This window comes from Dermacentor silvarum, chromosome 6 (assembly GCF_013339745.2).
Source record: "Dermacentor silvarum isolate Dsil-2018 chromosome 6, BIME_Dsil_1.4, whole genome shotgun sequence".
NCBI classification, from domain to species: Eukaryota; Metazoa; Arthropoda; class Arachnida; order Ixodida; family Ixodidae; genus Dermacentor; species Dermacentor silvarum.
In genome coordinates, this window is record NC_051159.1 from 51,028,177 (window position 1) to 51,051,976 (window position 23,800).

At 45.5% G+C, this 23,800-nt stretch overlaps 1 pseudogene; it reads left to right on the forward strand.

Moving 5' to 3' along the window:
- Positions 1–450: 450 nt before the first annotated feature.
- Positions 451–23,800, forward strand: part of LOC119456654 (angiotensin-converting enzyme-like) — a 31,676-nt pseudogene continuing 8,326 nt past the window's right edge.

Genomic DNA, 23,800 nt, shown 5'->3' on the forward strand with positions numbered 1-23,800 from the left:
TATTAAGTAATAATCTTTGTAAACCCGTGGATTGGTGCGAACGTAGGAGAATGCAGATTAATTTTACTAAGACCATGTCTACGTATATAACTACTAAAAGGACACCTCTACTTTACGCTTATTCTATTAGTGGCTCGCAAATCAAGACAGTTTCTTACGTAACGTACTTGGGCATAACGACTACCAATAAACTTAGGTGGGATTTGCATATAAATAACACGTGCACGAAGGAGTCCTATAAGAAACTGCTTTTTGCAACGGAAGCTAAAAAGCTCTGCTTCAAATGTTAAGCTTGAAGCATATCACACCCTAGTTCACCCAGTCCTTGAGTACGCTGCTATCTTGTGGGATCCGTGCTATTCTGAAGATATCCCGAGGATTGACCGCATACAGCGTCCTGAAGTTAGGTTCACTTTATCGAATTACCGAACTGCATCGTCAATTTCCGACATGCTGCGGTCACTCGAGCTCCAGACAATGCAAGTACGGCGGCAGATAGCAAAGAAAAAGCTATTGTAGTTGTATCTGCTGCATCGTTCTAAAACAGGTTTTGAGCGGAATAAATATTTGCCTGCTCCACCAAAGCGGTCGTCACGGCTAAATCATAGCATACTCGCACGTCCGTATCATGCCAGTACAAAACCTTTTTCAAAAATCAGTTTTTCCTAGCACCGTTGATCAATGGGATTCTCTACCTGCGTCTGTTGTTGAATACAATAATATCTTATTGTTTGAAAAGTGCTTAGAAGTGCTCTTTGAAAGTGCTTATGTTCTTTGTGTAACCTATTCTGCTCAGGCAGCGTAGCTGCCTGCAGTATTGTAAATAAATGAATGAATGAATGAATGAATGAATAAATACACCGCTGGCGCCATCGCGAAAATTTCCAATTCTGGAGTCAAGATCGCTTTGGTGTCCCATGGTGGCGATGCGACGAAAGCTAAAGCAAAATGTCGAGAAAGTCGGCGAATTCACGATTCACTTCTCCCGCCTATTTATTATTGGTCGTGTTCGATCTCTCGTTTGGCCAATGGGATGTATCAAACGCTATGAATCATAATATTGACGTGTGCCGAAGTAGTCCGCATTGTGTGTTTATGTGCATGGTTGTGCTTTCTATTCACATTTACCGCGTTACTTGTATTCTTTTTAGGTGGAGGCGACACTGGAGAGTCAAAAACTGGAGAAGAAAGTCTGGGAAGATGTCACCAAGTACAAATGGTCTAAATTCGAGGATCCGGTGACGAGAAGAATTTTCGAAAAACTGTCAGTTCTGGGCACTGCCATTCTGAGCGATGATAAGCAAAACGAGGTAATGAAACATGCTCTTTTCTAATTCCCCAATTAAACATTTGTCTTTCTTACGCCTACTCTATTGTGTTTATTTATGCGTTGCACGTGCTTCAACGGAACTAAATTCCGATTGTGCAAACAAATAGGCCAGCAACTTTATTAAGTTATTGCTTTACCAAGTCATATAATATCGGTCACGTTGATTTATAGCTTTTCGACACGTCAATCCCTGACTACAAAAGACTGGTAGCCGCATAAGTACTCGTGTGTCTACTTGCTTGTCCCTATCTGCCGCTACGCTTAAATGTTCCTAAGTTATGTCTATACGAACGAGGCCGAACCTCAACGCTTCCAATCTATTCTCTTTTTTTCCGCGGTTTTTCGAGTACCATCTTAGAAATTTCACAATAAAAATGTCTCAAAAACTTTCTTTCACGATTACTTCTCCAGCGATTGCTTCTATTTACCTTCCTTGCAAGACATTAACAGTTCAGCTAGAATTTAAAGTAAGGTTTCTTGTAATGCTTCCTGGAATAAAACCATACATTGGAAAATTACCCAAAATTAGCACTTTCTCCGGTGGTGAGAAAAACGTTAAGCACTTCGAATGGGCTCCATGCGGCGAGGATTCAGAAAGCCGCGCTTCTTGTAAAACAAACTCTGGATTTTTTTTTTTCTTTGCAGCTCGTGAACATAATTGCGGAAATGCAAGAAAACCACGCTTCGGGAAGATATGTCCTTTTGTCCGAAAGACTAACACGCCAGAGGAATGCAACTTGTCTTTAGAACCAGGTACGGCAGCTGTGCTCGTATACAGCATTGGCTGTATGTTGAGACAAGACCACAATTCATTTGTGGTCATTCCTACGTCCGGTGTCATAAATGATGACATCACGTCTTTTTCATGCGCATCTGCGATCAGAGATCAAAAACATCCTCAAGGACTCCCGGAATTATGACGAGCTCCAGCACGTATGGAACGAGTGGCGGAAAGTTTCGGGGAAGCCAATGAAGGGAGAGGTACCTGCGCTACATCGAGCTTATGAACGAAGCGGCCAGGCTGAACGGTGAGATAAGATAGATAAATTGGCCCCATGGTGTCGATAAATATTCGTTACTGGCGCAAAAAAAAAGAACACAGACCGGCTCTACAAGTGCCATCGACCGCAATTTTCAGTTTCAATTAGTAGTATTTCTGTGTGAATGTGCACTACCGACTGCAACTTTCGGTTGGTAATGCACATTCACAAATGTACATTATTGCACAGGTGCAGACAAAAGTAATTGTGTAATTGGACAAAACACGCGCTCGTCGTATTTTCTTTTTCGCACAAATAAATGAGTGAAATGAGCTCAGACAGTTTATTTGCCGATATCACACAGTTTATTTTTTTTCACGCCGATGTGCGACTATTCCAGTTTATGATTTCTCATTGTTTCTCTCCCTCCCTGCTCGGTCCGGCAATATTGTACAAAATAAAATAAAGTGTCAAGCCTGTCCGGGCCGAAATACTTGGTAGTGACGCAGCACCTTCGAATTTTTCGTTTTGCCGTAGGCTTCGAGGACGCGAGCGGGCTCTGGCAGAACGTGTACGAGTACGACGGCCTCGAGAGCAACATGGCCAAGCTGTGGGAGCAGCTGCTGCCGCTCTACCAGGAGCTGCACGCTTACGTACGCAGCAAGCTTCGCGCCATCTACGGCCCGGACAAGGTTCCCGAAGACGGACCCATCCCGGCCCACCTACTCGGTATGTCCGTACCGCTGTACAGTGAAAAAGAAAGGCGCGTATCGTCTGCATATTTTAAGGTCCCGAAGGGTCGCATCTACTGTTCTGCGCACACCATACTATACGCATTCAACAGAGGAAGCTATGATAACCCCAAACACATACCACACTATGCGCACGTTAAAGAACCTCAGGTAGTCAAAGTTAATCCGGAGTCCTCCACTACGGCGTGCCTCAGTCATATCGTGGTTTTGGCACGTAAAATCCCATAATTTAATTATTAGACCACACTACACATCTACACATGCAGTACGCAAGCGGAGACCAAAGCTTCCTTACCAACCTGTGGACAGTGCGGAACGCCTGCTTCTCAAATGCATACACCTTGTGGGAGGGCGCCACCTACCTACACCCTCCAAGAACACAGTCCTGTGAGTTTGACGAAACAATATGCGTACCTATTGCTGGGAAGGGTGCACCACTGACCCGTGAATGAGCGCTCGAAAAGGTATGGTGGCCGCTTCTGGCGCAGCTCACCGAAAATGCACTGGGCCAAGAGGCGTGGGCCTACCAAAGAGGCCCGGAATGAAGCCGTCAGTTTGGTTTGGTTTGGTTCTTAATGGCATGGGTGAACTTACTACGGGGAATCGGTCGCGATATAAATGCAGATGTAGAGCGTATATGCTAGTGGCACATACCAGTCTGAGATTGGCCAAGAACCGGGTAGTTATCGATGTATCACGTGGTGCATGTCGTCACCTTTAAAATATGCGTGCAACCACGAAGGCGGATTGACCAAGGAGGAAGGAGGAATAGACGGAAAGACAGGGAGGTTAGCCAGTTCTCAGACCGGCTGGCTACCCTGTGCTGGGGAAAGGGGGTAAGAGGAATAAAATTTATCAGAAAAGAGATGTTACAAAAAAGGGGAAAGAAGGGGGAAAAAAGGGAGAAAGGAAAGGAGAATACGACACTGCTTAAAGTCTGTCTCTAAGACCAGGATATACAATAAAAACTAAGGCCTTGCTTTCTGTTAACTTAGTGGTCTGCACTGTCCATGTTTCAATAATAATGATTATAATTCTAAAAATATATTCGAAAAGTAATCATGCCAATTTTGACGAAGCCGCTAGGTAACAAAAAAAAAATTGACTCGCCATCCCAGCCCTGCGAAAGTGCATTTCCAGCGAAGCTGTTGAAAACCACCACTACAATTGCTGAAGGGAGTATGCGATGCTTTGTTGCCTTAGAGTAATGTTAGCAGTAGCGCACCCAGGATCTCTGCCAGGGGGGGTTGACAGTTTGCCAATACCACCTAAACAGCACTAATTTCGATTTCTTCACGGGAAATTGTCCAAAAAATTCGCTTTTTGCGAGTGTGCAGATGATTGCCCGTCTTACATCTTAGTTGCAGTGCTCAAATGCGTAAGGAAAGAAACGGAGTTAAACAAAAGAGGGGGTTAAGTCGGCCTCAGGGGGGGGGGGGGGGGGATACAACCCCCGAATCCTCGCTCGAGGATGTTCGCTCGAGGATGTCAGAACATTACGTGGTGTGATGAGGTGAGGAACTTTGTAGGAATATGTCGGATCAATTAAAGATCGCTGGGAAAGGCCTTCACCCCTTCTGTATATGCATAGAAATAAACTTGTATGCTGCTGTGGCTGATGATGATAGAATGTCAGCTGGAAGGTTCCATGTGCGCACCTTTAATGACATCCGATGTATGTTCATGAGTACCATTGTGGTTGAGATGCCATAAAATTTCTGTTACGCTGTCGCACATTGTTTTTAGAACCTATAAGCGACGCGAGTTATGAAACAGTCATATACCATATACTGCATATCCTAATCAATAAAGGTAAGCGCTCACATCTGTCGTGCTTGTTCCTGGTGGTTAATTGGAAGGCAAAGCTGGGAATCCCTAAGTAACAGCTACCAACATGTTATCAGCTTATAACACTAAGCACAGACTTCTTCACTTTATTCATAGATGCTATGCTAGAAGAACGTGTTCTCCTAAGTCGAAAATTATATGCACTGCGGCACTGGCATGTTCGTGCAATAACAACCCGCTGTATACTCTTCGCGCAGGTCACATCCACTCTCAAGATTGGATTGCCTTAACCAAAATCACTCGACCATACCCAAACAAACCGGCAGTTGACGTCACAGGTGCCATGAAAGAACAGGCAAGTACTGCGCAAACTGCATATATTTATTCAAGGTGCCCCAACTAACGCTGGCCATGCTGGTTAAAAAATTGTACAATCTACGATTATGAGGCCTACGGCGTTCGGTCATCAGTCATCTTCCCCAACCAGGATGACTCCTGTGTACTAATTACCTGCGTAATTGCAGAAGTTTAATCACCCAACTTAATTTGTGAATTAAGGGCGTGACTTCCGATGGGAAAGTTCTTATTGCATCCTAAAACATTCAATTCAGTCGTTTTCATCGCACTAGGTCGTGCATAATTATTTCTTCCACTTAATGTGTTACGCGTCAAATATGAAGTGAGCCACGCGATTTAGTACTCACACGCTACCACTCCATTTGACCCAGAAGTAATTCTCTGTTCATTTTGCACGGGAAGAGCAAATTCCTGCTGCCCAATTCCATAAAGTCCTATGAAGAAGAAAAAATTAGTGGCAGCTTCACACTAGTGGTGCGAAGACTGGGCAAACAGCGAAGCTGGCGACGCCACCTAGCTTTATTTCGGTTCGGCGAAGTTTTTGCAAGGTTATGCTTCGAGACTCGGCCATGTTTTGCGCAAGATCACCCCGGAGTCACCGACAGCCCAAGGAGCAACGAACACTCGGTCATTAAAGTATCTGGACGCTTCTGGACGCTCAAACGCTTTTGCTCGGTTTCGCTGTCTCCTAACTCCGGATCTTCTGCGAATCGCCGACGTTTCGCCGCCGCTTCGGCGGCGCGATACTCGGAATCGGACCGAAGTCGTCTCACTCGCTGTCGAGTAGCGGCCCGGCGGCTTTCGCGCCACGCTTCCCCTTCTTCAGAAGTGACGCTTTTCTTCGGCCGCCCCATCTTCGCGGCGATGTGCTCGGCACGGAGACGGCAGGGCTTTTGTGTCGCCGCGGCGGCCACGCGGAGCTACATATCCCGTGGGTCGGCGCAGTGACGTCACGGCTTAGCTCCGCCTCTGCGCAGCCGCGGCAACCACTCCGCACGGCGCGGTGACGTCATGGGTTGGCAAAGCTAAGGAGAAGCGATGCGGCGCGCGCGGTGACGTCACGGCTCACGCAGCTGTGGCGACGCTCGGCGTGGTCGGCGCAGCTGGGGCGAAGCGTTGCTAGGTGACGCATGATGACGTCATCGCCAGGCAGAAGTTCTGCAGCGTACACTCGACGGACCATCCTCGAGCTTAAACAGCTTCGCAAGTTCACAGGGGTATGTGCCATTGTGCTTGGACCCTTTCTGCACTACCTTCAGCATCGGCCCACATTTCGGGCGTACACCACCGGACTACCTCTAGCTTAAACAGCTTCCCTGCTAAAAAAAAGAGAACGTCAGTAGCCCCTCCCCTGTCGAGCAAATGGGGGTAAGCGTAGGGTGTCGTGTCCTCAGAACGAATTGCACTGACGAGCACCACATTGCGCTCGAACCACAACCGGTCCTAAGCACTGCAGCTGACTCCGAAGTTCGATTAACAAACTCGCGTTGAAACCTGGCCATCGCACCCGGGGAAGTTGGCCCTAGCGTTGCCGAGGCGTGCACCACCGCTGTTGGGTTGCCGCTCTACCACTCGGGTTGCTGGAGGGCCAGACGATGCTGACGTTTGGCCTCAACATCGCGCTCCCGCAACACGGGGTCGGTGGCTCTTCGCTGACGTTTGGTCTCAACATCGCGCTCCAGCAACTCAGTGTCCGCGGCTCTTCGCTGACGTTTCGCCTGGGCTTCGGAAGCTCTCACGCTAGAATCGGCACGTCGACGACGAGCCCTTTTCCAAGCGCGTTCGCGGCGCCGTTGCTCAAACGTAGCCTGCTCCTCGGTGGAACGCACCACGCAAGGCCTTCGCATCCGGACGCCGAAAGTGATCTGAGGCGAGTGAATCCCGGCAGAGAGCGCGCCAACCCCCTTTCCTTCCCTTGCCTTCCCTTTCCCTCCCTGAGACACACAAAACGACCTTGATTGGTGGCGCGCGTCACGTGATCCGGCGCCGGCGCAGCTTTCCTCGCACCTGCTCTTTATTGCTTCCTTCCTGTCTTTCTTTCTTTCGTCTTTCTTGTCCCTGGCTCATACCCACATATTCCTGGCTCATACCCGCTTATGAAATGCGAGTATGCGCCAGACGTGAGCTTTTGCATGACTACAACGCCACCGAAATTTGTGATACAAGCTTCGCTTGAAAAATACAAGGAAAATTAGAAACGATGACCACTGTCTTCACACGAGCGCACTTGCACTTTTTTCAGTGGCGGTGAAGAAAGCGTCTTCAACTGGCTTGAAAACTTGCTTCGTTTTAGGATCATAGCCATCCATTACACCAGCCGTCATCACGCGTGATGATCTTCACAGGAAAGTGTGAGCCACTTTCAATGTAATAGTGGCTCAACACAACACCAAAGATGTGTTAGTTATTTTTTCTTCTCTGCGAGCAGGCGGGGAACAAACATTGCGGCAATGCTTCTCATGCCTGCTTCCAGCCTCGAAATCCACTCATAAAAGCTCAAACTCATGCCAGCAGCTATCTTGTCAATTGTGTACGATGACTCCCGTTGTTGTTTTTTTTTTTGAACATTTTCGGCAATTTCGTAGATATTTCTGGTTGAAGGTCTGCAGTATGAAGGTCTGTGGTCTTTAATGCTCATTTCTCCTCTTGTAACCACCCTAACCACTAAAGCGCTCGTGTACGGCTCAATGCCTCCCCCACAAACATAGTGTGAAACATTTCAAGTGTATCAATGCATTAAGTATTATTTGCCTACTTCAGGCACCTTTATTCTATCTATCTATCTATCTATCTATCTATCTATCTATCTATCTATCTATCTATCTATCTATCTATCTATCTATCTATCTATCTATCTATCTATCTATCTATCTATCTATCTATCTATCTATCTATCTATGGTCGTCATGCCGCCGTCATCAGACTATCTTCCTCGCTTTATAGACGTCATTCTTTCTTAGTCATTCCATCGCAACCATGCTGTCGTCAATCAATCGCCGTCACACAGTTGTGGTCATATAGTCGTAGTCATACAGTCGTCGTTGTGCAATTGCCATACCGTCATCCCAATGCCGCCGTAATCGTTGCACCGTCATCATTCCAGCTTCGTCCGATACTTGTTGTACTATCGTCGTTACGCTGTCGTTGACATACAGACCTCATCCCCTTCCCCTCGTGCCATCGCTGTCACTCTATCTTCGTTAGGCCATCTTCCTCATTTCAGAATCAGCATCCCATTGTCATCACGACGTCGTCGTCATACCCCGTTCGTCGTTCCATCGAAATTATTCCTTCTTTGCCATTTCATTGTCTTCACTGCATCGTCGTCACCGTCATGCTCGCGGCCGACCCTAGTGAGTGAGTGTCATAGCAAGGTCGGCGGAAGATTTTTGAGACAGTGTGTGTCGCATATAGATAGAACAATATAAATTTCAGACCGCTAGAAATTCTAAACAAAGGTGTCTTCAGCAATACGGAGTGTCGCTACGTTGCTTGAATGATGCTGGCATTAACTTCGACAGTCATTGTGAAATACGTTCTGCCGAAAGAAAGAAAGAAAGAAAGAAAGAAAGAAAGAAAGAAAGAAATCACGTATGGCTCATACCCGCGTTGGATATGTGGGTATGAGCCGCCGAGAGCAGGAGCGGGAGAGATCTCACATGATCCTGACGCTGCCGTGCAGTGTGCCGCGGCTATGAACGCTGTGGCTCATGGATTAGTCTATGACGATGGGGCAGACTTGTCGCAGCAAACGCACTACTTGGCCATAGCGCCGGGTGAACACAAGACGTCGGTGTCCTTGCTTTTTGACGAACATTCCGAAGACGCGCAATGCAATAAATAATGATAATATATAAATTCACTATAGCAATACTCACTAAAGCAGACCCACCATAGTCTCAGCTTCGTTGGCTGCCATCTTCGCAGTAGTGGAATGGCTCTCAATTTTTCAAGAAGGAATCAAAATTATGAGGAGATTCACTGTTCACACCACAAACCTGTAAGACATTCTATGGTGATGTTGGATCGGCTGCTAACTTGTAAAGTGTTCGCATACAGCCAACTAGCGGGAGAAGACAGCAATGCAATTACGAAGAGCTCGATGAAGCCAATCCGTTCATTTTTTTTGGGGGGGGGGGGGGAGGGGGGCGAGAGGGGGGGGGGGGGGCGTCGTACCTGCGGGTGCGTGACCACACAGTAACGGTCTATTGTCAGAGCATCCAGCTAAAGATTAAGAAATTTCAATCCACGCCCAGTCCTTTTAAATACCAATGAAGAAAATAGTGTCACTTTCTGTCGCATATTGCATCCTAAAGAATACCAGGACACATTACCCTGCATTTCTTCAGCGGGAAAAAAAAATAAAGGCTGATTACAAGCGGAGACAAAGACGGCTAAACGTAACTCATATTTGTTTTTGCGACCAGACTATGGCGTCAATGACGTCGATCTGACATCGTGATATAATAATATTACTGCATATATTGGTCATTTTTTATGGCGGAAAATTTCCCATAAGTTGTCAGAATGCGGGCTAGCTTATGTATGAGTGCAATGCTTTTTTTTTCGTTATTCAACTCTTGCTGTCAAAATTGACATGAGTGGAGGCAGTGCAGGGATTTCGAAGTGTAATCGCTACGCCTTTCTCTCTCCCTCTTTTTTATTATTAATGTTGGATCACTTCCGGATGATAAAGCATTGGCTTACATCGAGTATAGTGTTTGATTCACGGAATAAAATTTTTTTAAGGTCGCAAAGCAACACTAAGGCTATGCGAGCTAGCCACCGTGTCTAGAGGAGTGTTCTAGAATAGTGTTGAACGGTGGCTCCGGCCGGGATTCAAACCCGTGACTTCGTCCGCAGCCAGCAGAATGTCATAGCAGCTGAGCCACCACGACGGCCGGGTCACAGCAAGACTTATCACTCCCTTAATTACGCAGAAAATGTCGACATTCATCTGCCGGCTACGGCTTGAACAACAACGTACGACGTCAAGGAGACGTCCAGAGCGAGCCGTGTTCAAAGCTGTAATAACTGAAGACTTAATTTCTTTCCCTTGAAGCGCTTGTATAATCGAGTGCAAATTTCACACAGCTTCAAAGCGTTACCAACGCTTTCAACACAGGTTTTCTATCGCAGTTTCCTTCGAACAACAGCAACGTAGAAATATGACGCAAAATAGTGTTCTTTTTTTCAGTTAGTAAATCCCCGCAAAATTTGACCACCAACTGTGCCCTTATATTTTGCAGAACATGACTGTTCTCGACATGTTCAAGATGTCTGAGGAGTTTTTCACCTCAATGGGCCTTCCACCAATGCCTAAAACTTTCTGGGAGCGGTCGGTGCTGACAAAGCCGACAGATAGAAAGATTGTGTGCCATGCTTCGGCTTGGGATTTCTTCATCGGCAAGGATGTAAGGCAAGTATGTCACATATGTAAGTAGAGATGAAAACTAGGGAAGGGGAGGAGGCGCGTGATAAAGTTTAGTGGTCGTTGATCACACAAGAAACGCTATACACTAATCTGCTGATACGTGAATACAAACTGTACCGTTTGTCTGGCCACATTTTCGGAAATCTTCAACAAATTTTCAACCTAGCTCACAAACTTGGAAGAGGTTGTTTTTCTCTAGCAGAACTCCGGAGAAATGTTGGACCATCTAAAAAGCCTAGCTTCGCATAGTGTAGACATGACACATGATTTGTGACACACGCGAATCATGCCACAATTGACGTTTGAAATACGAGTGGATGGGCCACGAAAAGCTTGCAAAATAGAAGTTCCTTAAACATAACAAAAGAAATAGAAAAACACCGCCATTACTGCTTGCTTAAATGACACAGAACATGGAAAGTTAAGAAACGGCGCTGCGCCTGGGCAGACCTCTGAGATCGAGTGGCACCTGCGGCATGCTTATAATCTCGGAGGCCATGTACTGGGATTTGAGTCGTACTCTAAGTACCATGTGGCTCGTCGTTTACTTAGGGGATATCTAAATGTCCCAATAAGAAAACTCGAGAATCATTACTCCTGTAGATTTGCCAAGGTTGCTTTGATAGTAACACTGCTTATTTACTGCCAATTTAGCCAAACTGAAATTTTGTGGCAGTTGGCCTTCACGCAGTCTTTTTTTTTTTGTGAGTTCTTGCCGATGAGGATCGGTTTCTTGAATTTAACGCCGACTGCCAACAGGATCAAGCAATGTACAGAAGTGAAGATGGATGATCTGCTCATTGTGCACCATGAAATGGGTCACGTTGAGTACTTCCTCAAGTATGCCAAGCAGCCGGTCTTCTTTCGGACTGGTGCAAATCCTGGTGAGCCCACATTTGATAATTATTTTAACATCCTGACAACAATCTGGTACACTATCCACCCAGCCGTCCATGCCTTATGTATGTCAGGTCTTAAAATATCGCCAGCCCAAGCTTTTCATGTTCCAAATACATCCTGTTCCACAGCACCTCAACATAGCTTCACATGAGTCTAAGTAGGGCTACACTAAAGAAAGCACTAAATCTGTTTACATTGATCAAGTTATTTCGCGCCTCTATCGGCACTTGGTAGAATTGAGACTGATATATAGCGGCAAAAACCAAAGTCATCTGCGTTTCTTTTTTTTAATTTCGTATCTTAACCGCAGCATAAGAAGGGTCCTGAATCACTTTCTGTCGTAATCGAGAAATGCGCTTGAAGCTAAATTAAAATATTTGCGAAATATATTGCCGCAAAAAGTTCCTCAATGCGTTCAGCAGAAGCGGTCAAACAAACACGGCAAACAAACATACCGTTCGCAGTGCTCCCTCTCGTTCTTCAATGATTCGTATGGGACGGCTACAACGGAGCGGGCTGTGCCCACAACGCTCCGCCTACTGAACGTCACCGTGGCACGCAGTTCAGATTTGATTTTGGACGTTCACGTAGACGCCAGTATTTCCGATTTTGGCGCCTACGACGTGCCAAAATCGCGGTTGACGTCATCGAGTCGCCGTGTAATAGAGGAGGCGCTGGCTCAGCCAGCGGACTCGTCGCGGCGACTGCGGTATCTACGGTACGTAGCAGACCGCATGCTACGTGTAACTGCAGGGTTTGCTTTGTGCACAACAGTGCTGGAGTGCGCGCTCGCGCTCAGATGTTCCTGGCTGGCTGTGCTACGGGGTGCGCGCATGCACCAGTTTAACCGATGTATAGTAGTCGCATCCACTTTGCGCATTTTGAAACTCAGTACGAAGTCTGCCGAGGCATCTAACCAGGAGTGGCCCGGAGTGAGCGCGCGCTGGCAAGCGTGCGTGGGGTCTGACCTTAAGTTATTTCACGTGGTTTGAGGCTAGTTGAGTGTTCAAAACTAGTCGGAATTAGCGAGATAAGATGGCTACGACAGTGACGACACCGATAAGCCGGGTGGCTTAAGTTTAATTCTTACGTGGGCGTAACTATGCAATTATTATCGGAATTCGAAAGCAGATTTTCGCTTACTTCAGCCTGTTTATTAAACTGCGTCAATAAATATACAAAGTAACAGTAGGAAGAAACGCACTGATCCAAACACCCTTGGTCATTGGTGTCAGCTCTTGGCCAACAGCAGAAGCGTATGGGAATCTGCTATATTACGAAATAAAGCGTCCAGAACAGAGACAGGAGCAGGCTTCTGATTAAAAGAGAGCGTCTGCGAGAAAGGTAACTTCGCGCTCAACTAGCGATATCCATGCGCCGCGCACGACTGAAAAATTTGACTGAGATGTTCACAGCAGCGTATGCTATCCGTAAACTGTGTTTTTTTACCAAGCCCAAGGAGCTGGTCCAGATCAGCGTTGCGTCGTCAAAGATTTCAAGCAATTTTCACTTGTCTAGGCCAATTTCGTGTACAAGAAGGTATAAAACCTCGCTTCGTTCAGTGTGCTGTTGTTTTAGGAGAAGAACACTCGATAAATAAGCAGTTTATCAATAATGTTTATCGATCTAGAGCACACACTATGAGACACTTTCACAATCCGTGATGTTACGCGGAGTTTTAGACACAACAACTTGAACAGTCATCTCACCATGTCTTTCAGTTTAACGTCCTTTATGGCTTACCAAACTTCTGGTCACCATACATTTGACATTTTTACAGCGAAGCTGTTAAGGGCTCAGTGTCCGATGGTCGTGTCCGCGTGTAGAAAAAACAAACGCTTAACCTTGCACTCGGCCGCGCAACGCTTGAAACAGTGAAGCTGGGCGATCGTAGCCCAGCATTTTCCGGAAGTGCGCGCGAACTTTTCATCTTATTACTCATGATGATGATAATTTCTGTGCGCGCGTCTCGGACTTACGGCCGTCACTGCGCATTGCATAGCGCAGCTTGCAACACCGACACCGCGCTCCAATGCCGACACCGCGTTCCAGGAGACCCACTCCGTGAACGCGCCTCTCTCTCTCTCTCTCGCGCGCGCACAGAACCTCTTCACCTCGCAGAGCGCGAGCGTACCAACGCGCCAGCTGTGGACGAAGACGACGCTCGAACACAATCATATGCATAAATGTATGTTCTGGAAGCGTGGCTGCATAGCCTACTGGTTACGACGCTGCCTTGGGACCGTGGGTCCCAAGGCAGCGTCTTCCGCCTCAGCGGAAGGCTCAGCGGATTCCGCCTCAGCAAAAAAGTTAATTTTATTTCTTGGTAGTTTCTTGATACGCACCACAAATTACGGCTGGCTTAAACAGATTCGCTGTTAAAACTCTCATTGGCCGTATTCTGTATGTGCGAATGAAACAGCCGGAGGGAGGGAGGGAGGGGAGGCGAAGTTTAGCTGCGGCACCAAATGCGTATCTTGCGACCGGGCGCAAGGGGAACTGGCGACTCAATCACAGTCTGAGAAGATTCAACATAAAAGGCATGCTCTGCCGGTGCTTTGTTTCATGACATTTGTTTATGGGCTGTCATTCTCAAAATTCCGAAGAGCTGTTTAAACTTGGACGTGTAGCAGCACCAGCAACGCGCAGAACTGTTGTCGACGGCGGCGGCGTTTTGCCCGCGTTCGCACCGAACACGCGCGGCGTTGGTGACGTGTTTATGAAGAACGTGTCAACCTTTGCCGTACACCCTATGGCGGTGTACCGTAGCGACCATAAGGCCATGGTCCCTGGGGTCACTGAATAAATGAGAATCACCGGATCATATATATTTCTCATTTTTAATATTTCAAATAACCAATTACACCATCACATCTTAATTGTCATAATTTGAAATACAAAATTCCCACCATAGTACAGCTTCGCTGGTCTTCCATCTCCACCCCACTGGAAGGGCTGACAGTTTTTAAAGACGATAGTCTTTCTTGGGGAACTTAAACGCTGAAAATTTGGTCTGTCTGTCTGTCTGTCTGTCTGTCTGTCTGTCTGTCACCCGATTCAGCCACCCGACCAAAGTTGGACCACTTGCTTACCGCCCACGCTACTTAAACTGGTACGGCTGCTCATACTTGTGAACGTTATCGATCACAAAGTAAATATTACGCATATCTGAGGCGCAACATCACTAAGTAAGTATTAGGAGGTGTGTTCCTTTAATAGAAAATACATAGATACGTAACTCTAAAGACCCTAGTTTCTTAAGCTGCGCTGAAAATGCCATGCTATGCGTGCCGACGAACGACGTTCCCCGACTGCGCGCCGACGAGCGCCCTCTGCCATGGAGGAAGGAAACCCTCTGCAGAAGCTCATGTTTCCCGATGTATTGCCAGATGGCGTCCATGTCTCACGCAGCGCCTCCTCAATTTTATCAATGCCAGCCAGATGCGGCCGATTCAACATAAAGGAAGCGCTGTCTGAGGCAGGGCAAAACATAAATGGCCGCTTGATGAAATAATGCGGTAAAATGAAATCTGTTCAAACAAACCTCCATTGCATTTATCATGCCAGGACGGAAATGGTACGAGAACAGCATCACGGGTGGCTGCGGATCAGACCAGCACTCATGTAGTACGGCCGGCAGAAGACTATCGTCTTTCGACGACATTTGCAGCGAAGCACGCAGATACGCGGCAATTTTCTTTATTATGCCGGATCTTTCACGTAACTTGAACCCAACTTTAAAAGTAAAATGGTGCACCTAAAACGAACAAGACATTTAAACGGTTCACAGTAATCTTGAGTTTCTCAGACTATTGTTTGAAGTACGATTACTCTCACCGATTTGATAAGTTTAATTCTGCAAAATTTTAACTACCGTTAAAAGGCATCAACTTTATTTGAAAAAAACATTATGGCACGCTCAAGAAACTCTACTTGAAATTATTTCCTTGATGTTGTCTTTTACGTGGTTCTTTCTTGCGGACTCTGAAAATGACCGCCAAGTATGAAAGAAATGGCGTCACAGTGCTCTTGCACATCTGGATCACATGGTTCTCAAATGTGCTCGGTAAAAAAAACAAAAAAAAAAACAAAGCCTGCATGCACATTGCAAAAGAACAAAAAGCGAAAAGCTACGGCATCTGCGGCGGCTGCAAAGAACCATAGGCGAGCGTAGATGGCCGGTGACTTCGTGTGCACCGTGTTCCCGACTACTTAGTGTTGGAGATCGCGTAATCTCAAGTTTCGGAGACTCGTTGAAGCGAGGGCCAAGACGAAGCGGTTGCTTACCGCTGTTGCCGCTCTCCCTCCCTCCAACGTTGTGACATCCAGTGTCCGCGGTGATCAAGTGAGACCTGTTCATGTTTGCCTGTGCGCGCCATTGTTAATTTATTTAGTAAGTGAATATTTACTACAATTTATATGGCCGATAAACCCACCATCCTTAATTTCATGTAGTTGTGTAATACTTTGCTATTGCTATCAATCCTTCGGTATTCAGGCGGAACTGCGACATTCTAACGCGATAGCGTTTAGGGCCCCGTGTCGCTGAAACTCCGGCGTCGGCAACCGGTGTGTGATCGCGGGTGGCAGAGAAAATCATCCAACCACATCGACCGCGCAGGCCCTCCACGTGGTGCAAGGTTTTGGTGAACAAAAATTGAATTTCTCACAGTGAAATTCGCTAGAAAAATGGTAAAGTACGACTTTACGATTCGGCGTTGGATTCACCGTCGGATTGTAATTTGAATGTACGATAAAACTCAAACATAAACCCCTTTTCCAGCATTTCTACCAGACCTGCGCGGGTCGGGGCAATAGCAAACAATTTATAAAATAATAAAAAAAAGGTGCTAGGGCCTTCACATTTTAATATAAAGCCAGTTATATTGCCCCTGAAAAAACGTCTTTCCCGCAATGCATTTTCGTTTAAAAGTGAAGCCAACTTTAAGGGGATCGGCGTAAGCTTGGTTTTTGTAAGCTGGCTTTCCCACGTTCAGTGTTGCAGTGAATGAAGCCTACTTGCCGTATGCGAACGATGCCATACGAACGGGTCCCGATAACATATCGCGTTTTTACGATGGATGACCAACCAGATGTGCCAAGGAGCAGTTACGTAGTTTTTATCATACTTAACTCTCATTTTTGAGAGTCCTGAAAACGTACCATGAAAAGATAACATCAAGAAAACAACTTCATGTTTCTTACAGCGCTCTACATAGGGGGTGATCATTTTTAAGTTCTATGTAAATTTCTTAATTGCCTCTTGGAGATAACATACTCATAGTCCTTGAGCTGGATTGTTCAGAGAGGTGGACATTACTTGCACGAAAAGTCAAAACACATGTTCAACTAATTCACGAAAATTCACGAATTAACTTCCCAATTATTTCATTACAGCACATATTGCAATTTAATAATTGTAGCCGGCGAGTTTGTCAGGCGTATCCACTAGGGCTGAACTTCCAGAACTACACCAGTTTGCCGATATGCGTCATCTAACTCGCCGTAAAAATTCACTGTTGTCCAACTTACATTTTAACAAAACGCTCTTTTATACACTGAAGCACAAAAGCAAGTGGAACACCCATGTATGTCGTCCCACACTTTGGGTCACCTTTTTTGTCAGCTGCCTGCTCCTAAAGTTTACGCACTTCGTGACACCACTGGTCAAAAGGTTGTCTACGTAGATCGCCCTCGGTGGCCTTGAGTGGCGCAAGCTGACCCTTTGAGGGTTACATCTTGCACACATACATAAACACCCAAGAATGTGGACATGGGAAATATGGGAACACCCGCCGCCGTAACACAATCGGCAAGGCGACGCAAGCGTAATGCTGAGGTTGGCGGTTCGGCTTGTACCGGAGGCAAATAGCTTTTTGTCCAGTTTGATTTCCCTTGCTCATATATTGTTACGGTGAGGAACTTATCATTTCTTCGATGCTTGAGAATACTTATAATTTTATACACCCAAATTCAAGCAACAAATTGTTCCCCTGTGCTTCTGTTGGCTTAATTATCATTTGGCAATACGCCGTTAGTTTACACCACAATAACTGTATTATTTTATTTTTAAAGTTGCTTTCAAGTTAAGTGGAACAAGCGAAATTGTAAATATTTAACTTACCATACCAGCTCTCCCTTTAAGATCTGCTGTTTCAATGGCAGTTCTATAGGCAAACATACAACTATACATAGTTGTAGAGCGCAGCCACTTACAGCCTTTGTCTGAAGAGTTTTTTTTTTTCCTTTCCCTAGGTTTTCATGAGGCTATTGGCGATACTATTGCTCTCTCTGTGGCCACGCTGAAACACCTGAAAGCAGTTGGCCTGCTGAAAGACACAATGGAGGACGGAGGTACTGTGCAAATGCGTACATCATAAAGGTTTTCGTAGGGTTTGTGTGTTGAAGGTGCACAGACCAGAAGAAAAAAAAACATCAATCCTCAATTAAAAGAGGTAACTGAATGCAACTGCATCAAAATATATATAGGTAGCTAGCACATGACGTCGTGGACGCCATTTGTCCCCATGACGGTTCTCCAATATAGTGCTTAGGAGGACGTAAGCGTGTCATATTTACGGCCGCGCATAACCTGCTTCCATGGAGGAAAGAAAGCTTCGGAGAGGCCCCTGCTCTGTTGGGCTGTGTTGGAGAGTGTCGAAGAGGAGCGATACGCCAGCGGACGCCGTTGCTCACAGAGTTGGTTCACAAACGTGGCGCCTAGGATGGCGTCAGAGCTAGCCCCTCTCCTGCCCCCTATCTACATAAAAAACATGCAAATGCAAATACCTAGGTGTTTCTTTCACGTCAGACCTAAAATGGAACAGACATGTTAGCAAAATTAAGAATAAAGCAGCGCAATGCCAGTAAGGGCAAAGCAGATGATATAATAAAGAAATCTACGAAAAACACACATATCACGATAATATTGGATCATTAAAAGTCGATACTAAATGCACACAATGTAAATAAACTTTGACATACCATAATTTACCACTGCAACTGAAGGAAAGAAGAAACTTAGTACTTAGTGTCCAAATTAATGCACAGCCACTGCCTTCAAAAATTTGATTTTCTATAAGACGTTGTATTTATATTATCATATCGTCTTATTCCGTTATAAATAATTTTAAGGTGTGCCAATCCTCCACTTTTATGCAAAGGTTTGACTGCGCAGATAAAGAACAGTTTCCTTCATACCAAAATAGAAACTTCACGTTAACAAAGCAATTACATTTCTATTTGGTAGAACATCTGCCATAATATAGCTTAAATTTGGGCTTAAGCAATAAAATAAGAATTCAAATGCACAATTTGCCCATTTGACAAATTGTCCACTTTGGGGGAGGAGGCGGCCAATGAGAGGCCGCGCTGGGCGCGAGGAAGAGAAACGATGTGTCTAAGAGAAGACATTTCTGTGTGGCGCGCCTTTTCGGATAAGGCGCAACGCGCAGAGCTGCTGCTGACGCCGTCCGCGTTTCCCTTCGTTCGCGCCGAACGCGCGCGGTGTCCGCGACTGCAGCCAATGCCTCTGGCGGTGGCTCGGCAGGTTTGGACCAGAGAACTGGACACTCGTCGAGTAGCATCGGAAGTCGCTGCCTCTTCTCGCCAGGCAACGTTTGAATATAAGTTCGTGTTGTAAATCTGTGCTTACGCAATTGCATCACGCGCGACACATGCACATGCAACGCTCGTAATACTCGGGGTAACCAACACAGCTTCGCTGTTCGACTATCTTCACGGAGTGGAAGGGAGGTATAATTTCCCTCCCGCTAGCTGGTTGGCTTGCTTTCCTAGTGCACAAGTGCGAACAACTCTGGGACTACACAACTATGCACACAAGCCACAAGGCTTAATTATGCAGATGCAGCTGTATTTTCACATATGTATAGTTTCATTAACAAGTTATTTACTTATTAGTGCTGTCTGATTTATTTTTATTTATGTGTCCATGCATGTATGAAAGTGAGAACACGCACACAAACACACACACACATCCAAAGCACTCTAACATGCTCTGATATGAAGCTCAACGCAGCTGTCTAATAGAATGAATTGTTGGGCTAGTTGGTATTTCAGCACTGGGAAACTGGAGCACTAGGACGAGAAAACACTAACAAAGACAAGTACAAGCACTCACTAAGTGCGTGTACAGCCTCCCGCATTTTAACTATATCACGCGAGCGCCCATCACGCGTCATTTTAGCGCCTTTAAGCGGCGGTAGGAGTACTCTCAAGTGCACTAAGCACTCTCCTCTGCAAGAGTCGTCTAATGCGATGTTCCCTTCAGGACGACGTACTACCATATTATAGTGTTCTCGCGCGATATAGTTAAAAATGTGGGAGGCTGTACACGCTCTCTTTTAATATGTTACATCACCCCGGCGCTCAAGTTTCCCGATATGGACTCTGTAAATTACTTGAACTAACGCTTGTTATTGTGCTCACAGAACTTTAATCGAGCCCAAGTTCAAGCAGTTTACACAGCCTGGTTGAGCGCTGAAACACGCATACCCGCCGCGGTTGCTCAGTGGCTATGGTGTTGGGCTGCTGAGCACGAGGTCGCGGGATCGAATCCCGGCCACGGCGGCCGCATTTCGATGGGGGCGAAATGCGAAAACACCCGTGTACTTAGATTTAGGTGCACGTTAAAGAACCCCAGGTGGTCCAAATTTCCGGAGTCCCCCACTACGGCGTGCCTCATAATCAGAACTGGTTTTGGCACGTAAAACCCCATAATTTATTTATTATTATTTGAAACACGCAAAAGCTTTAGGAACACATGATTGTAACACCTAAAACAGGGAATGCATTGCCACCGCGAGACCACACACGGCTATCTAATAGTGTTAAAAAATGCGCTTGATGTGCTGAATAATGCACGAACACATGTGCGGAGAGGGCGGGCAGCGCAACACCCGATGATAACAACGAATGAAGGATCTACGATAATGACTACCAAAAAAAAAAGGGGGGGGGGGTAAACAGAGTGGTGTAAGAAAGCCGGTGAGGAAAACCCTGCAGCCCTGTCATCCTGCATTCCAGAAACGGACATCAACTATCTGCACAGTATTGCAATGAGCAAAGTGGCCATCATCCCCTCGGTGTACATTTTTGATCTCTGGAGGTGGAATGTGTTTAAAGGCAACTACAAGCCGGAAGACTACAACAAGGCTTGGTGGACTCTGCTGTAAGTGTCAGTTCACATTTAATTGAAAATATCATAGCTTGTTAGCTGATGAATGGTATTTAACAACCCCAAGAAATACTAGGGATGAGAGAGATGCCTTAGTGAAGATTCCAAAATGATATTTGCTGCCACGGGTACTTCAACGTGCACCGAAATGTACTGTACTTCCACCAAATGCAACCTTGACAAGCACGAGCATTAACTAGCATCAACCAAATTTTATTATTGCGAACTTGCGATTTATGCGTGGAATATCACAAGTATAAGTCACACATTCACTGCTTTATCAAGCTAAATCTTACGTTATCTAGGCCGTTCATGTGTAGGTGATGGCTGACGCACAGACAGAGGCATGGTACCGCTACCTTTCCCGCTTAATTATCTCGCATGGTTGTCATCTTCTATTTTCTTTGCCTTCATTGCACTTGTGATATATCTTCTCCATGATATGATCTCTGCTTGCGATATGATCAAGTCCAATTTTTGTTTGTCACGACCACAACAGACAATTAAGCCAGACAAAACATAAAATAAATAAATTATGCTTAATTGCAATGCAGAAATAATTAGGTAAAATGGACTAAAATATCACTTGTTGCAAGGGGTGACTGAACCCACATCTACATTATAAGTGTGCTGCTTTACTAATTAAGCTAGTGCGGGGGCCATACTTTGGTGTTTGTCTCAAGGCCGTGATATTTGCTATTCAACTCAAAGAAACTTGGAGGTCAACAAATAAGCTATAGAAAAAGCTAAGGACAGCGCCATGATCACAGAAACGAAAGGTGATAGGTGTAAGGTTATGACATAAAATAGAGTGGTGTAGATTAGAGAGCAAACAGGGATAACCGATACCCTAGTTCACATTACGAGGAAGAAATGGAGTTGGTTCGGACATGCGATACGTTGAGCAGATAACCGATAAGTTGTAATAGTTACAGATTGGGTGCCAAGAGAATGGAAGTACAGTCGAGGACTGCGGATAACTAGGTAGTGTGTTGAACTACAGAAATTTCCAGGTTCTATAAGGTGATATGAGCTGGCACAAGAAAGGAGTAATCGGAGATCAATAACAGAGGCGTTCATACTGCAGCGGACATTAAACAAGTTGATGATAATGCTGTATATGCCGCTGCATTCCTAGGTTGTCACTCTCTATGGCGATCAAAAGATTTGTCTGCCACGCAATCTTCAAACTGTCTCCGAGAGTTAGACAATTCAACTTGTGCAGCAAATCACTTTCAATGAGACTTTCAAATAAGCGACCAAGGTTAGTGGTACACTTCTACCAATTACCGTAGTTACTCGTGTAAGACCTGCACCCCCACTTTCAAGGTCATAATTTTTGAAAAATGAGTTTCAGCAAAAATTTATGCTTGAACGCATGTTACTCGGCATTAGTTTATACAGTTGTTAAATGTTTCAAAGTTCCTGGGAAATCTGAACAGCATTAGCGGCACCAAGGACGACCATTTTGGGAACGTGTCAAAGAGGAAGTAGGCTCCGCTGACGACGTGTGCGACATCAAGAGCAATGAAGAATGAAACATAATTTGATCAGTGGTGCTGAACATTGAATAAATGTGTACGTGTAGCTAATGCTTGCGTTATACTGCGCATCATCTGCTTTGACACTATGGGATAATACTGAAGCATAGCTATTGAAGAATGAGGCACAGAATTGCAAAACTGTCAGGTCGAGTGCCTTTTCGCACATAATGAAAAGAGGGCCAATTCTGTTCAGTGTGTCACCCCAAAAATCAACCAATGAAGCCTGGCGTCTCATTAAGTTTTAACAGCGGAGCTGTTTAAGCCGGCCGTTGGTCCGTTAGTCGTCCACACAAAATGTGGGCCGATCCTGGCGGTAGTGCAGAAAGGGTCCAAGCGCAATGGCACATACCCCTGCGAACTAGCGAAGCTGAACCTGGCTAAGTCTAGCTAAGCATGGTTGGGACTACTTAAGTTTAGTCAGTCATCGATAGCCAATCGATAGCTAATCAATAGCTAATCAATAATATATCAATAATCAATAATTACGGAAAATGCTGGGGATGACTTAGTAGTGCTTAGCCTAGCCCATATACGTAGTCAATACCTCAATACCTAGTCAATAATCTATCAATAATTTCTGGAAAATACTGGGGATGACTTGGTAGTGTTTAGCCTAGTTGAAATACGTGACCAATACCTTGCGATAGCCAATCGATAGCCAATAAATAGCTACTCGATAATCGATCAATAATCAACAAATTCCGGAAAATGCTGCGGAACGACTTCGTAGTGCTTAGCCTAGCCGAAAAGGCCAGGACTAACTAGGTGCTCATCAGCTCCGCTGTCTCTTTATCATTGCGCCTCCAGTGCAAGCTACGCTAATTTTTTTTTTTTGGGGGGGGGGGGGCAGCTAGCTTATGATCAATCGCCATGAATGAGAATTTGCTTTAAGCACAGTCCTTCCTGCGAATTTGCATCTGTAAAAGGTTGTATCCTATTTTGTACAACTAGTGAAGCATGCCAAGCTTGCTGCTCAACGAATCAAACTTATTGCAAAGTTAATTAAACTGAATTCTGTAGTTTTATATGCCAAAACAATAATATAGATGTGAGGCAAGCCATAGTGGGGGACCAGGGGCAATTTTAACCTCCTGGGGCTTTTTGGGAGAGAGATAATCCTTTACAGAAAGGCAGAGAGGTCGGCCTGAGCTATAGCTTTCTCTGGCCTGCTACTCTGCGCTGGAGAGCAGGGATGGGGAGAAAAAGTAATGATGAAAGTAATGATGAGAAAAGAATCAAATTCTCCCTAAATCGAAGACATGAGCATTTTTGCAATTCGGCCCCGTCAACGGGCCAGCGCGGCCGGAATCAAATCCGCGACCTCGAACTCAGCAATGTGCAACGACATAGTCATAAAGTTACCACAGCGGGCAAGAGATATTGCAGGCTACCCGATAATAAACGTGCATATTAGGTAGAGTAAAGTGTGACATCACAGCTTATACCCTCAGAGTAGTATCAGCTCTAGTTACACATGATTTAACGCAATGTGCCTAATTTACTAGAGTATTTTCTTGTT